This window comes from Platalea leucorodia (genome assembly GCF_965183815.1).
Source record: "Platalea leucorodia genome assembly, contig: HAP1_HAP1_SCAFFOLD_374, whole genome shotgun sequence".
NCBI classification, from domain to species: domain Eukaryota; kingdom Metazoa; phylum Chordata; class Aves; order Pelecaniformes; family Threskiornithidae; genus Platalea; species Platalea leucorodia.
In genome coordinates this window covers 15,873-32,674 of record NW_028121207.1, presented here as the reverse complement: position 1 = coordinate 32,674, position 16,802 = coordinate 15,873, and positions in this window count along the sequence as shown.

Below are 16,802 nucleotides of genomic sequence, written 5' to 3'. Positions count from 1 at the left end.
ACAGACAGCTGGCTGGTGCAGGTGCTTGTGATGTCACTGGTGACTAAACAAGCAGGCATGTGGTTTGTGCTGCTGCTTATGTTGTCACTGGTGGCCAAGGAGCTGATAGGGCAGGAGAATTCACCTGGCCTGCGAAGGCCCTTGTGAGGTAAGGGGTGTTTCTCTAGGCATTAGGGCAGGAGCATGCAGGTGGCTTCCACAGGGGCTTGCGGAGGTTTCAGACCAGGAGCAGGCCGCTGCCTTAGAATGACAGCACCACAGAATATGTCAGGTTGGAAGGGACCCCTGAGGATCATCGAGTCCAACTCCCTGCTCCTCCCCGGACTACCTAACACTGAACCATATGACTAAGAGCGTCGTCCAGACGCTCCTTGAACTCTGACAGGCTTGGTGCTGTGGGCACTTCCCTGGGGAGCCTGTTGCAGGGACCGAGCACCCTCTCAGTGAAGAACCTTTTCCTAATGTCCAGTCTGAACTTCCCCTGACACAGCTTCATTCCGTTGCCTCGTGTCCTGTCGCTGGTCACCAGAGAGAGGAGATCAGCACCTCCCCCTCCGCTGCCCCCCCCGAGGAAGCTGTAGACTGCAATGAGGTCACCCCTCAGCCTTCTCTTCTCCAAGCTGAACACACCAAGGGACCTCAGGCGCTCCTCGTAAGTCTTGCCCCCGAGACCCTTCACCATCTTGGTTGCCCTTCTCTGGACACACTCCTAGTTTGATGTCCTTCTTATACTGAGGCGCCCAAAACTGCACCCAGCGCTCGAGGTGGTGCTGCACCAGGGCAGTGTAGAGTGGGACAGTCGCCTCCCTCGACCGGCTAGCGGTGCTGTGCTTGATGCACCCCAGGACACGGCTGGCCCCTTTGGCTGCCAGGGCACGCTGTTGACTCCTGTTCAACTTGCCATCAACCCAGACCCCCAGATCTCTTTCCGCAGGGCTGCTCGCCAGCCTCTCATCCCCCCGTTTGTACGGATAACCAGGATTACCCCGTCCCAGGGGAGAATCCAGCACTTGTTCTTGATAAACTTTGTACGGTTGGTGATGGCCCAGCTCTCGAGTCTATCCAGATCTCTCTGGAAGGCCTCTCTAGCCTCGAGGGAGACCACAGCTCCTCCTACTTTAGGATCGTCAGCAAATTGACTTCATGTACCTTCAACTCCTGTGTCTGGATCATTCCTAAAAACATGAAAGAGCACTGGCCCTAAAATGGAGCCCTGGGGAACCCCACTGGTGACTGTCCACCAGCCTGATGTAAGCCCATTTACTCTAACGCTTTGAGCCCCTTGTGGTCCCCAAAGCCTCATTTTGAGGGCCCAAATCCTCCTTGGTAGGGTCCAAACCTCTCTTTTCTTACCCATAGCCTTTCTTCAGGGCTCACAGTTTAATTTTGAGGGTCTAAAGCCTCATTTTTTACTGCGTCCAGCTCTGGAGTTCTCAGCTCAGGAAGGACATGGACCTGTTGGAGTGGGTCCAGAGGAGGCCCCAAAACTGATCAGAGAGCAGAACACCTCTGCTATGAGGAAAGGCTGAAAGAGCTGGGATCGTTCAGCCTGGCAAAGAGAAGGCTGTGGGGAGACCTTATAGCAGCCTTTCAGTACTTAAGGGGGGGCCTGCAAGTAAGATGGGGATGGTCTTTTTAGAAAGGTCTGCTGCGAGAGGACAAGGGGGAATGGTTTTAAACTAAAGGAGGGTAGATTTAGACTAAACACCAGAAACAAATTTTTCACGATGAGGGTGGTGAAACAGTGGAACAGGTTGCCCAGATGCCCCAGCCTTGGAAACATTCAAGGCCAGGCTGGATGGGGCTCTGAGCAACCTCATCTAGTTGAAGATGTCCCTGCCCATTGCAGGGGGGATGGACTAGATGACCTTTAAAGGTCCCTTCCATCCCAAAGCATTCTATGCTTCTATGAGTTTTAGGGCAGAAAGCCTCATTTTTAGGGCAGAAAGCCTCATTTCTGTGGTCCAGAGGCTCAGTTTTAGTTTGAGAAGTCTCCTTTTTGGAGTCCAAAGACACATTTTTACTTTCCAAAGCCTCAGTTTCAGCCTCCAAAGTGGCATTTTTAGGACCCAGCCCGTCATTTTTTGCTCTGACTGAGCAGACTTGTCTTCAGCGATGGCCGTCTGTCAGAACAAGGGTGCCGATGGGCACTGGCCATGCCTCGTTGCACACTGCTGGTGTGTGCCTTGCACCTTCCAGCTGGCTGCGCCTATTCCCCTGGCACGCTTGTTGGAAACCTCATGTATTAGCAGAGCATTCAAAACGTCCGGATGCTGTTACTCCTTGGCTTTTTCTTCTCTTTTTGGCGAGGAATGTGAAGAAAAGAGAAAAAGAGTTGAGGAACAGCTAAAACACATGCCCCAGGTTTTATGAGAACACCAAAACAAATGACCTGACCCATCATCCCCTGTGCCCGAATTGTTGCCAATTCAGGGTGTTGGCAGTGAGGACGCTTCTGCTGTGCAGGTGCTTGTGATGTCACTGGTGCCTGAGGAGCTGATAGGGCAGGAGCAGGCCCCTGGCTTGAGCAGGTGCTTGTGAGGTCACTGGTGCCTGAGGAGCTGATAGGGCAGGAGCGGGCAGGTGTGAGCAGCCATAAAGGTGACTGCTTAGAAAGGGAAATGCCCGAGCAGAAGAACGTTCCTGCGAGCCCGGGAGCTGTGAGCCTGGCGATCAGAAGCATCCCTGAAACGTGCAGCTGGGCGCTTTGCAGCACAGCTGGGGACCGAGAGTCCAGGCACCTCCAGATCATCTCAGAGGTGAGACTCTGTCTATCACATTATTGTTTCCCCTTTTGGAGTCGGTTAGGTTTATCCACCCACCTCGGGGATGGCTGGGTCACCTGTGGGATCGCTTTGTCCTCCCCTCTGGGATGATGCTTTGGCCCTTTCTGGAATCTGTCTAATTCACTTTATGCACATATCTCCATATAAGTAATCCATCATCAGTATATCTGCTGCTATTTGGAGAATAAATTCCCTGCCTAATGACAACTTTTTAATAACCTGGTTGTTGCTGTTCTGTTGCTTATTCCTAAAGGATTGGTTGTTGCTATATGATTGCTTGCTGCTTTTACTGACTGCTGCCATCCTATTGATTGATGCTCTGCCATTGATTGCTGATAGGAATGGGAAGCAGGTCCATGCCCTGGAGCTCCCCAGGACTCCTCCCAGGCATCTGCCCCAGTGTTTTGTCCTGCTGTGGAGGGAGCTGAAGTCCTGGGTAGCAGCCCCAGCCTGCACCAGGGGAGATAGCTGAAGAGTTTGGTGCATGTCAGAGGCACTCTGGAACTCCTCGCAGGGATTTCCCGGAGTCTTTTGGTTTCCTCTGGAGACAAGTGAATTCCCAGGTAGCAGCCCCAGAATCTTCTAAGGTGGCTACCCAGAGAGCATTGTGCATGTTGGGGACAGGTCTATTCCTGGTTTTGCTTCAGGACTTTTCCCATATATCTAACGGACTGTTTTCATTTTCTTTACAGACAGCTAATGTCCCAGGTAGCTGCAACACAACTTTCCTGGTTAGTTAGTTGCAGAGTTTTCTTTGTCTTGGAGGCAGGCCATGCCTGATAGCTCCTCAGGAATCCTCGGAGGAATCTCCAGAATGTTTTGGCCTCCCCTGGAGACAGCTGAATTGAGCAGGTAGCTGTGCCAGACTTTTCCAAGGTAGCTACCCAAGATGTTTTGTGTATGCTGGAGGCAGGCCCATGCTCGGTAGACCTCTGGGAGTCCTCCAAGGCAGCATGGGAGTGTTTTGCCTTTCCCTGGAGCCAGCTGAAGTCCTGGATAGAAGACACATATGACGCCTGTATGGTTACCTGAAAGGTTTTGTTCATGTGGGGGGCAGGTCCATGCCTGGTAGCTCCCTGGGAATTTTCCCAGTTATCTCTAGGACTGTGTTGGCCTCCCTGGGGACAGCTGAATTTTGCAGGTAGCAGACCCAGACGCTACAAGGTTGTTAGTTGAGGAGTTTTCTTGAACTTGAAGGCAGGTCCATGCCTGGTAGCTTCCCAGGGACTCCCAAGCAGCTCTGCAATGTTTTGGCCTCCCCTGGAGATGGCAGAATTCTGAAGGTAGCAGCCTCAGACTCCCCCACGGAAGCTACGCAAAGAGTTTTGCCTCTATTGGAGGCAGCTCCATGCCCTGTAGCTCTCTGAGACTCCTCCCAGGCAGCTTTGGAGTGTTTGGACTTTGCCTGGAGACAGCTGAAGTCCTCAGTAACAGCCGCAGCCTCGTCCTAGGTAGTTCCCTGAAGAGTTTTCTTCATGTGTGAGGCAGGTTTATTCCCAGAAGGTCCCCGAGACTCCTTCCAGGCATCTCCAATGTCCAGTGTTTTGGCTTCATCTGGAGACAGGTGAATTCCCAGCAGCAGCCCCAGGCTCTTTGAAGGTAGCTATGCAAAGAGCATTGTGTATGTTGGGGGAAGGTCTGTGCTCAGTAGCTGGGTGGGAATTCTCCCAGGCACGTTCAGGATTGTCTTGGCCTGCTCTGGGGAAAGCTGAAGTCCCAGGCAGCGGCCCCAGACTCCTGCACGGTAGCTCCCCGAAGTGTTTTGTCCATGTTGGAGGCAGGTGCAAGCCCGGTAGCTCCCTGGGACTCCTCCCAGGCAGCTGCAGAATTTGTTGGTCTTCCCTGGAGAGAGCTGAATTTCACAGGTAGCAGCCCCTGACTCCTCCAAGGAATCCACTCAAGGAGTGTTTTCACTGTTGGGGGATGGTCCATGCCCTGTAGCTTTCTGGGAGTCCTCCCAGGCAGCTTTGGAGTTTTCTGGCCTTCCCTGGATAGAGCTGAAGTCTCGGGTAGGAGCCCCAGAGTCCTCCTAGTTACTTACTCCAAGAGCTTTCTTCATATTGAAGGCAGGTCAATGGCCGATAGCTCTCTGGAACTCCTCTCGGGCATCTCCAAGAGTGTTTTGGCTTCATCTGGAGACAGCTGAAGTCATGGGTAGTAGCCCCAAACTCCTCCTAGGCTGCTAATTTAATTGTTTGTCCATGTTGGAGGCAGGTCCATGCCTGGCAGCTCCCCAGGATTCCTCCTAGGCATCACCAAGAGTGTGTTCACTTCCTCTGGAGGTGGCTGAAGTCTTGGGTAGTAGCCCAGTAACCCTCCTAGGTATTTTGTTGAATAGTCTTGTTCCTGTTGAAGGCAGGTCCATGTCTGGTAGCTCCCTGTGACTCTACCCAGGTATCTCCAGGATTGTGTTGGCCTGTGCTGGAGAAAGCTGAATTCCCAGGTAGCAGCCCCAGACTCTTCTGCACGTAGCTACCCAGAGAGCATTGTGTGTGCTGGGGGAAGGTCCATGCCCCGCAGATCCTTTGGACTCCTCTCAGGCAGCTCCGGAATGTTTTGGCCTCCCCTGCAGACCGGGGAGTTTCACAGGGAGCAGCCCCAGAGTCCTCCAGGGAATCCACTCGAGGAGTTATATCAATGTTGGAGGCAAGTCCATGCTCAGTACTTTGCTGGGACTCCTCTGAGGCAGCCTGGGAGTGTTTTTTCCTTCCCTGGAGATGGCTGAATTTTCTGGATAGCAGCCACAGACTCCTCCTCGGTAGTTACCTGAAAAGTTTTCTTCATGTAGGACTCAGGTGCATGCCTGGTAGCTCCCCGGGACTCCTCCGAGTCATCTGCACAAGTGTTTTGGCCTCCTCTGGAGATGGATGAATTCTCCGGCAGGAGCCCGAGACTCTTCAAAGGTAGCTATGCTACTGAGCATTGTGTATGTTGGAGGCCGGTCATGCTCTGTAGCTCCCCGGGACCTCTCCCAGGCAGCTCCAGAATGTTTTGGCCTTTTCAGGAGATGGATGAATTCATTGGTGAGCAGCCCCAGACTCTTCCAAGGTTGCTAGAACAGGTGTTTTGTCGATATTGGAGGCATGTCCATGCTTTGTACCTTGCTGGGACACCTCTCAGGCAGCTTGGGAGTGTTTTGGCCTTCCCTGGACACAGCTGAAGTCTCAGGTAGCAGCCCCAGAGTCCTCTCTAGTTACCTGAAGAGCTTTCTTCATATTGAAGGCAGGTCCATGCCCTGCAGCTCCCCAGGACTCCTCTCTGGCATCTCCAGGAGCACTTTGGTTTCTTCTGGAGACTGGGGAATTCCCTGGTAGCAGCCCCAGACTATTCTAAGGTAACTGCCTGAACAGCAATGTGTATGTTGGGGGAAAGTCCATGCCCAGTAGCTCCCCAGGACTCTTCCCAGGCATCTCCTGGATGGTGGTGGACTTGGCAGTGCTAGGTCAATGGTTGGACTTGATGATCTTAAAGGTCTTTTCCAGCCTAAACAATTCTATGATTCTCCAGGGGTGTCTTGGCCTCCTCTGCAGAAGGAGGAATTCCCAGGTAGCAACCCCCAACTCCTCCAAGGAAGCTCCCTGAGGCATTTTGTCAACGTTGGAGGCAGGTCCATGCCTGGTAGCTGCCCGATACTCCTCCCAGGCATCTCAGGAGCATTTTGGTTTCCTCTGCAGACAGATGAATTCCCAGGCAGTAGCCACAGACTTTTCTAGAGTAGCTACCCGAAGAGCATTGTGTATGTTGGGGGCAGGTCCATGCCTGGTAGCTCTTCTGCACCTCTCACAGGCAGCTCTGCAATGTTTTGGCCTCCCCTGGAGACCATGGAATTTCACAGGGAGCAGCCCCAGACTCCCCCAGGGAATCCACCCGAGGAGTTATATCAGTGTTGGAGGCAGGTCCATGCTCTGTACCTTGCAGGTATAGGAGTAGGGATTTGGACTCGGTGATCCTTATGGGTCTCTTCCATCTCAAGGTTTTTCTGTGATTCTATGATGTGTAGACAGGTAGGATGCTGAAGAGGTTTTAATTGCCTCTAAAATCAATAACTCATGGATCCAGCTGCACCTACTGCCTTCAATTTCTGATGCAGTTTGGAGCATCACCTCTGGTTAAAGTTCTCTAATCCTTGCCCTTATAACGCCCTCTAATTTGTCACTTTTAACACTAACAAACGTGGCTGAGGAGGGTGACCTTTTTCCAGGGGTTCAGTGACTTTTCCTCAGGTTTCAGCACACAGTTTGGGAGACAAGCCAGAGCTGCTTTACTCCTTTTAGACGCTCATCAGACATGGCCTGAGGTTTGTGAGCATTCCCACACTGCTGCCCAGCTGCACAGAGGCTTTTCTCCATGGCACTGACATAGCACTTGCCCTCGTCTGGTGTGGAAGTCTTGGTCTCATGCCCTTGCCACTGACAAGTGCAGATCATCTTGTGTACTCAGTAGCCCTTGCTTTATGAGTCTGTGATTTTTCTGAGGAAGGTTTCTTAGCTCTGCTGTAGGAGATGGGTACAATGCAAATGAAGTAGATGTGTTTCAGATGCGCTGTTTCTTCAAGGGCACTTCTGGCAGGGGTAGAAAGAGAACATGGTTATCCTGACCCAGGAGATTCTGTGTTCCCTCTTGTGGTTTTCCCTCTGAGGAGGATCAGGTGATGAAGAAAGAGACATGTTTTCATCACAGATGGTTAGCAGCTAGGCTGTCAGTGCCTTTCTATTGCATTTGCCTTGTCACCACTGACTCAAGCAGGAACCGTTTGTTCTTCTTCATGTGGAGACCTGGTGGTCTGACATCTTCTGAGGGGCATGCCATTTTAGGAGTCCTTCCCAAGGAGGGCAGCAAGGGTCGCAGAGCACATGACCTCAGAGGGCCAATGGAGACAACCGATGTCCATTTTCTGTTGGGGTGTAGTTTTTCCTTGTTTACTTCCCAGAAGTCCCCATGTTGCTGCACATTCTTTGGATCAAGTTTACCCCACTGAATCATCAGGTGTAGGCATGACTTTTAAAGCTCAGCCAACCCCAACACGTGTCATTGCTCATGCTTTTGCTTTCCATAGCTGCACTCGGAAGAGCTTGGAGAGCGTGGAATGGAGGTGGATGCCAGACAGATGCGCCTCCTAAGAGACCACCACTTTACTCTCCACCCTGGCAGAGCCAGGAGGAGCCCTGGCCAGCAAGCAGAAGGAGAGGTATGAGGCAAAGCCAGGCTCCAAAGCCCTGTTGCAAGGCATCGCATGTGCAAAATCACTTTCTGATGCAAAACCAGGGTAGACGCACACAGGAACTGCTCCACAGTCTGCTGTGACAACTGTAAAATTAGCAAGGGTGCTTCTTTTTAGGCATGGCTTCTGCCTCTTTCAGCTCAAAATGACCATGTTTAGCAATGCTGTGCCCTGTCGAAGTAGAGTGCAGCCGGAGAGGAGTTGGGAAGGGGGATGTGAGCAGCAGTAGCGTCCAGGTGAGCAGCAAACCCCAGGTGTCTTCCATGGAAGCCGTCCTGCTCTGGTCACCCTGCGTGGTTAGATGTCTGGTCAAGAGGACAAACCTGGCAGCATTTTCCTTCTGTACCTGGTGCGGTCACAAGTCAAGCAGTTAGCCTGGCCATTTTCATTATGGTGACGTCCTAAATGAATCCTTGCAAGGCTCTGAAATAAAAAAAAAACACCATCCTCCTACCTAGTAAGCTAAGTAGTTGTACACATGCAGTCATGATTTCCAAGGAGTCAGGGACTGATAAGGGCGATACCCCATTAGCAGTCAACAGAAAAGGCAAGGCTTCTTCTTTATGATGATATTGATTTAAAATAATACAATGTTATTTATAATAAAATTTGTCAGCATTATAATGATAATAATTATCCACCTTTAAAATGATAATTATTCACTGTTCATCAGCCTATTCCTTTACATTCGTGGCTGGGCAGAGTGTTTTTGCTTTCAAACAAAGCCAGTTTGAAAACTAACATTTCTGGTCAGCTGTAGTTTTCTTGTTGGGTTTGGGTTGGTTTGGGGAGTTTTATTGTGTGTTGGTTTTGTTTTTCCTGAGAAGAGCTGCTTTTGTATTGCTGTGAATTAAGTGGCTGGTTTGCAGCAGTAGAGCATGGAGGAGGAATCCGTATTGTAATAAAAGTGTTTTGGCTGGCAAGACAAAGAGGTCCCAGTTTGGAGAGTCCTTCTGCATGGTTATGAAGGATTACCAGAGCAAGGCAGCAAGGAGTCAATGTTAGAAACTCGATGTTACTGTTGCTTAACTCCAGAGCGATTGCTGAGGTTGAGGGGGCTCTGGCCCAGCTCCAAAAAGGGGGGGAAAGTGAGGAAACAGTCAAGAGTTAAGACAGCTGACTTCTCCTGAGAGATGTCATTTGGTTCTGGCAAAGGGAATCTCTGCTAGCAAGGATGGTCATCCCTTGTGATTGTAACAAAATGGAAATGACTGCCAAGTTCCTGCCCTTCCTCCTTAATACAGAAGCGCATTTTCGTGCTTTCTTCTGGTCAAATTACTCAAGCCCTTGAGAGAGACTTCCTTCTGTGGCTGATGGCAGATGGAGATGGGGGAGAAGATGGAGCAGAAGATTCTTGGGAGCAACGAGCTTGGATGCAAGTTACAAAATCTTGGATTACATAAAAAGTTTGGCATAATGGTACGTGCAACGATAACTGCAATGGTATCTTCATCTGCAGTGGTACCTGCCTCTGCAGTTGTATCTGCCTCTGCAGTGGCATTTGCCTCTGACGTGTAACCTTAATCTGTTATGGTATCTGCAGCTGAAATGGCGTCTCAAATGGTGTCTACATCTCCAGTGGTAGCTGCAATGGTATCTGCATGTGCAGTGGCATCTGCGTCTGCCTACAACTTACAAGTTACTAAATCTTGGAATATAATCTGCACTGCATAATATTCTTGGCTTCTTTTTAGTTATTTATTTTTCTGTTTATATTTCACCTTTTGGGAAGAAAGCAAACATGGACGGGGTTATTTTGGATTAAGAGAGAAGGTGTCATTTTGACCAGAACTTCAGATTCCCAAAGTTGTTTGTTTTTTTTCTTTTTACTTTTGATTTTTGCAATCAGATGCCCCTGTATGCTCTGGCTGCTCCATTTCCCAGCCCCCGGGGCAGCGGGAGCATGCTGACCAATAGCACTGGCCTGCCCCTGCTTTTACTGTTTTCTGCGTTGCCTGGCTCACGCCCGTCCCCCGCTGCTGAGGAAGCGGCGTCTCTGCAAAGAGCCAGGGCAGAGCGTGTTCTGCAGCGGGGTCTGGAGATACAGACGCTGCGGTTGTCGGTGGCTCCTTACCCGCTTCTGCAACAGGGTCGGGACAACTCTAGTCGGGTCCGTGTTGCAGCCGTTTGAGTGTCGGAGGCAATGAAGGGATTTCTTTGGTCCCTCCCCAACAAAGGCAGTGTGGGCTGGGAGTAAGAGTGTTGCAGTGGTCAGGAGGGTGTTTTCTTCCTCACAGAGACGAGCGTGCCTCCTGTATGAGCAGGACTCAACCTGCGAATCCCCAGCAGAAGGTTTCTTGAGCAGCGCTGTGCCCCCTTCCCCCAGCTCTGAGCTCCTGGGCCCCTGGGGAGGCAGGAGGAGGGCAGGGACTGTGAGAGCCGGAGGCAGAGGCCAGGAGAGGGGATGGGGGAGCGGGGTGGAAGGTGACATTGCTGGGGTGCGGTGAGGTCACTTGCATGGGAGGAAGCTGATTGGTCAGGAGCAGCAGGTGGCAGTGAGGTGCTCAGTGCCTGCCAGTGACAGCGCAGAGAGGAGGGAGCTGGGGGGCAGAGGAGAGGCCGGTTGGGGGGCAGGCAAGGGGCCAGCAGCGAGGGGAGGGCTGGGGCGGGGCTGGTGAGGTCACTTCTGCCGGAGATGCTGATAGGGTAGGAGCAGGCCCGTGGCTTGGAAGTTGCTTGTGAGGTCACTTCTGTCCCTGCAGGTGATAGGCCAGCAGCCGGCTTGTGGCTGGGTGGGTGTTTGTGAGGTCCCTTCAGCTGGAGCTGCTGCTAGGCCGGCAGCAGGCTGGAGGGGCATTGCCGGGTCTCTCCTCTCCACTGTGGCCGTGGTGTCTCCTCCTCCTGCCCCCTACCAGGACGAAGAGCCTGGCTGAAGGTCCTGGTGGGCTGCGACAAGCCCTGGAGCCCTCTCCTGCCCGGGCTGAGCCGCCCCGTGCCCTCGGCCTCTCCCTGGGTGGGGAGTGCTCCCACGTCCTGGCTCCAGCTGGTGGATGTCTGTCCTGTATCGGGATGGGGGGGCCGTGTGGGTGTGGAGGGAGGAAGCCCCGTATGCGGCACGGTGTCGCATATGTGGTCTGAGCAGTGCTGAGCAGGGCATAATGCCCCGGTGTGCTGTGTGTGTATCTGTAATGGTGTCGCTGTCTGCATTGGCCTGTGGAATGCTGTCGATATCTGCAACGGGATCAATATCTGCAATGGCCTCTGCATCTGCAATGGTATTTGAATCTGCCGTGGCATCTACGAAGGTATCTGCATCTGGAATGCTGTGTGTGCAACCGTACCGTTGTCTGCAACTCTCCAGTGCAGATGGCGTTGCAGGTGCAGGTACCATTGCAGATAGCGTTGCAGATGCAGATATGATCAAAGATTCGGATGCCATTGCAGATAACATTGCAGATGCAGGTAGTATTTCAGAGGCGGGTGTCACTGCAGGAATCACTGCAGATGCAGGGACAACTGCAGGTGCTGTTGCAGATGCCAGAAGAGATGCAGATTCCATTGCAGTTACAATGGCAGATGCAGATACCATTTCAGATGCAATTGCAGGTGTGGGTATTGGTGTCTCTGTGTTAGTATCGGTGTCTGTAATGGTAACTGTATGAGTACCTGCATGTGTAATAGTGCCTGTATCTGAATCTACAGTTGTATTTGTCTCAATGTCTGCAATTCTATTTGTCTCAATAGCTTAACTTGGAATGGTAACTCCGTCCCTTGGAGAATGGACTCTCATTGTATCTGTACTTCTCTGTGCAATTGTATCTGTATTTGTACTTGCATCTGCGGTGGTATTCGTGTAATGGTGCCCGGGAGTGCACTTCTGTACTGTTTCATTATATCTTTATCTGCCATTGTATCTGGAACTTTATGGATTTTGTGCCTGTATGTGCAATTGTATCTGAAATTCCATGGGCATCTGTATCTGTAATTATACTGGTTTATGCAGTGGTATGGATGATGGTGCTGGTACCTGTGGTGGTGATGGTGCCAGTAGTATCTGTGCCTCTAATGCTATCTCTGTCTGTGCCTGTAAGTGTACCTGCATAGGGAATGGTACCTGTGCCTGCACATGGACTCGCAATGGTTTCTGTAGGTGTCTGTGTATTTGGTTTCTGTATGCGCGTGAGTCGTTCTCTCGCTAGCTGCAATAGTATCAGCACGGCTATCTCTAATGGTCTCTGTACCGCTGACGGTCTGGGTATGGGTGTGACTGCCTGTAATGGTGTCGCGGTCTCTGTACTGGTATCAGGAGCTGTAAGAGTAGTGGTAGAGGCATCTGCACTGGTATTGGTACCTGCCTGGGTAAGTGCAATGCTGTCGATATCTGCAATGGGATCAGCATCTGCAGTGGCATCAGCAGTGGTTTCTGCAGTGGCAGTGGTACCTGCATCTGCAGTGTTATTTGCTTTGCCAATGGCATCTGCAGGGTTATCAGCAGCGGTACGTGAATCTGAAATGGTGCCTGCCCTGGTGTTTGAACCTGCAGTGCCATCTGCCAAGGTATCTGCATCTGGAATGCTGTGGGTGCAACTGTGCTGTCATCTGCAACTCTCCAATGTAGACACCATTGCAGATGCAGAAACCATTGCTGATAACATTGCCAATGCTATTGCAGATGCAGACGCTGTTGCAGATGCCATTGCAGAAGCAAATACAATTTCGGATGCAATTGCCGATGGAGATGCTGTTGAAGATGCAGATGCCTTTGCAGATACCAGTGCAGATGTAGATACTCCCTGTGTCTTCGATGGTATGTGTATCACTACCTGGATGTGTAATCGTACCCCTACCAGGAATGAGATCAGTGGCTGTACGTGTATCTATAGGTGTAACTGAATGTGTACTTGTGTCTGTGGCTCGTCTTGCATCTGTGATCGCATGTGCAGTTCTGTCTGTATGTGCCACTGTATCGGCAATTGTATCTGTAATTGCATCAGTATCTTTCTAATGGTATTGGTATCTGAAGGTGTATCCGAAATGGCATTGTCGATGGTGTCTGCAATGTCACCTGCAACGGCATCTGCAACGGCCTCTGCATCTGCAATGCTATCTGCAGCTGCAAAGGTATCTGCAGCTGCAACGGCATTTGTAATGCTGTGAGTGTCTGCTGTAGCCTCTGCATCTTCAGCGATACCTGCATCTGCAACGGCGTCGGCATCCCCTATTTTGTCTTCACCTGACTTTCAATCAGCAATGGTTTCTACAGTGGTATCTGCATCTGAAATGGCGTCTGCATCTGCAATGGTGTTTGCTTTGGTGTCTGCACCTGCCGCGTTACCGGGAACATGATGTGCATCTGCAAAGGTCTATGCAATGGTTTCTGCAATGGTATTTTAATCTGCAATGCCATTTGTAATGGTATCTGCATCTGAAATGGTATCTACATCCGCAATGGTATCTGTAATTGCTCTGGCATCAGCAGTGCTCCCTGCATCATCAATAGCCTTTGCAATGATACCTTCTGCTGCAATGGCATCTACATCTCCATCTGCAGTCGTATGTTCACCTGCAATGCTATCTGCAATCGTATTTGCACCTGGAATGGCATCTGCAACGGTCTGTGTGCAGGTATGTGAAATGCAATAGCATCTGTAATGTCCTTTGCATCTGCCTCCGTCCCTGCATCTGCAATGCTATCTGCCACAGCATCTGCGTTGATACTGCATCTGCTCGTGCTACGATGTGAGCATCTGCAATGGCATCAGTGGAGGCGGTGATGCGTGCTGAGATTATGCTACCTGCAGCTCTCTGCACCACTATCTGCAGCGGTGCAAGCAATGGTATTTGAGTATAAAGCGGCACCCGCAATGCTATATTCATCTGCAGGGGTATCTGCAATGACACTGCATCTGCAAGGCTGCCTGCAACGGCGCCGCCACCTTGAAAGGTGTCTGCCATGGTACCTGCGTTTGCAGTGGTCTTGGCTTCTTCAGAAGTATTTAGTTCTGGAAGAGCATCTGCATCTGCAAAGGCATCTGCCGTGGTCTCTGCAATGCCAATTCATTCTGCAATGCCATAGGCAATGGTCTCTGCATCTGCTATGGTAGCTGCGTCTGAAATGGAATCTGCCATGGGATTTGCATTGCTCTTGGCTATCAGCACTTTCCAAGATATCTGCATTTGCAGTAGCACCTACAATGGCACCAGCATCTTCAATGGCATCTCCATCTGCAGTTCCATTGGAAATTTCATCTACGCCTGCAGCGTTCTCTGGAATGGTCTCTGCAATGGGATCTGCCTCTGCCTGGGCTGCTGCGTCTTCAGTGGCATCTTTGGTGGTCAGTCTGTGCTCTCTTTTCTCGGTCCCCTTCTCAGAAATGTGCTCAGGAAGGTGATAGTGGAGGACATGGTTCTTGATTCTGCCAGGGAGCAAGGTGAGGCTGACCAGCCTCGGGGTCCCCGGGGCTGCTTTTGGTAGCTGTGTTTCTATCAATGTCTTTATGTGTAATGGTTCCTCCTGGTCTGTTGTGGATTCTCGGTGGGTAATGATGTCACTTCTGTATCTGCTTTTTTTTGAGCAATTGAATCTGCACTTGTATCTGCAATGGCCTCTGCATCTGCAGTGGCACCAGCAATGGTTTCTTCAATGCCAGTGGCACCTGCACCTGAAGCGTTATTTGCCAATGGCATCTGCAGGGTTATCAGCAGCGGTACGTGCATCTGAAATGGTGCCTGCCCTGGTGTTGGAACCTGCAGTGCCACCTGCAGTGGTATGTGCAGTGGCACCTTCTCTCTGTTTATCGGTATGTGTAGTGGTATCTGTATGTGTAATGCTGTCTGTAAGTGTAATTGTATCCGTACCTCCAGCTGTCTCTGGATCAGCAATTGTGTCTGTGGGTGTTGCGGAGTCTGGAGCTGGAGTTCTGTCTCTGCTTGTACCTCTGTGGGTATTTGTGTCCGTCTCTGTAACTGCACCCGTGTCCGTCGTTGTCTTTGTATCCATGTCAGCATCCTCATCCACCTCCCTGTCGGTGACTGGCTGTGTAGTTATCTGTATATTTCTCTGTACCTCTGCCTGTAACAGCACATCTGTGTGTAACGGCAGCTGCAGTTGTATCAGTGCCTTTATGTGTAAGGGTTCCTTTGTCTGTCGTGGTACCTCAGTCGGTAGTGGCGTCACTTGCTGCAGCTGCTCATTGGTGTAATTGAATGTGCACTTGCATGTGAGACTGTCCTTGTATCATCAGTTGTGTGTGTAATTGTACCTTTATCTGGAATGGTGTCTGTTCTGTGCCTGTATTTGCAATTGTATCGGCAGTTCAATGTGAATCTGTGTCTGTAATTCTGTCGGTCGCTGTGATGGTACTGGTACCTGCATTTCTAATGGTGCCAGCATGCGTGTCTCCAATGGCGTCTGTAGCTGAGCCTGTCCTTCGGCCCGTTACTGTATCTGCAATGATACTGCATCTGCAATGGTGCCTGCAATTCTTCAGTGCCACCTGGAATGCAGTATTGGATCTGCAATGGTATCTGGATCTGCAATGGTATCTGCATCTGCAACAGCATCTGCAATGGTGTCTGCATGTGGAATGGCATTTCTCTCTGAATTTTTGCATGCATCCGCAATGGCATCTGTGGTCATATCTGCACCTGCAGTAGCATCTGCAATGGTGTCTTCGATGGTATCCTCATGCAATCAGATGTTCCTCTGCCACTCTAGCTGCATCTGCAACATCGTCTGCAATGGCATGTGTCTCTGCAATGCTATTTGCATTGCTATCTCCATCTGTGATGTTCTGAGGAATGCATTGTGCCTCAGCAATGCCATCTGCAAGGGTGTCTGCAATGCTAATTCATTCTGCAATGCCATCTGCAATGGCATCTGCACCTGCTGTGGTATCTGCGTCTGTAATGGAATGTGCAACAGCATACACATTGCTAAGAGCTTCTGGAATTGCTCCTACAGTGGTATCTGCATCTGCAATGGCGTCTGCATCTGCAATGGTGTCTGCATCTGCAATGGTGTCTGCATCTGCAATGGCATCTGCAGTGGTATCTGCATCTGGAGTGGTCTCTGCAATGGCATTTGCTGTGGTATCTTCAATGGCACCTTCAATGCTATCGGAGCATGGACTGAAACTGCAATGGCATCTGCGTGGTATCTGCATCTGCAATGGCATTTGCCACTATTTCTGCATTTGCATGGGTATCTGTATCTGCAATGGCACCTGCAGTAACATCTGCTTCTGCACTGGTGTCTGCCACTGCAGTGGTATCTCCAATGGTATCTGTGTTGGCACCTGTACCTGCAATGGCATCAGCACCTTCAAATGTTTCATTTGCAATGGCACCTGCAATGGCACCAGCATCTTCAGTGGCGTCTCCATCTGCAGTTCCATCTAAAATCTCATCTGCATCTGCAGTGTGATCTGGAGTGGTCTCTGCAATGGTGTCTGCGTCTGCCATGGGATCTTCATCTGCAGTCACGTCTGCAATGGTGTGTGCATCTGCTATGGCATCTGCAATGGAGTCTGTAATGGGATCTCCAATATTTTGTGCCAGTACCTCTCACTGTATCTGCATATTTAATGGGTGTCTATCAGTATCTGAGATGGTATTTGTGATGCTCTTAATAGCTGTATTTCTGATGGGACCAGCATCTGTCTCTCATATGCTGGCTTTACCCGTAATTGTACCTGTAACTGTATCTGTCTTGGCAATGGTATCTGCATCTGCACGTGTACTTGTAACGGCTTCTGTGAGTGGACGTGTATCAGTATCTGCAGAGGTGTCTCCCTCTGCAATGCTATTTGCATCTGTGTTGGCACCTGCAATTGTCTCTGCGTCTGCAGTGGTAT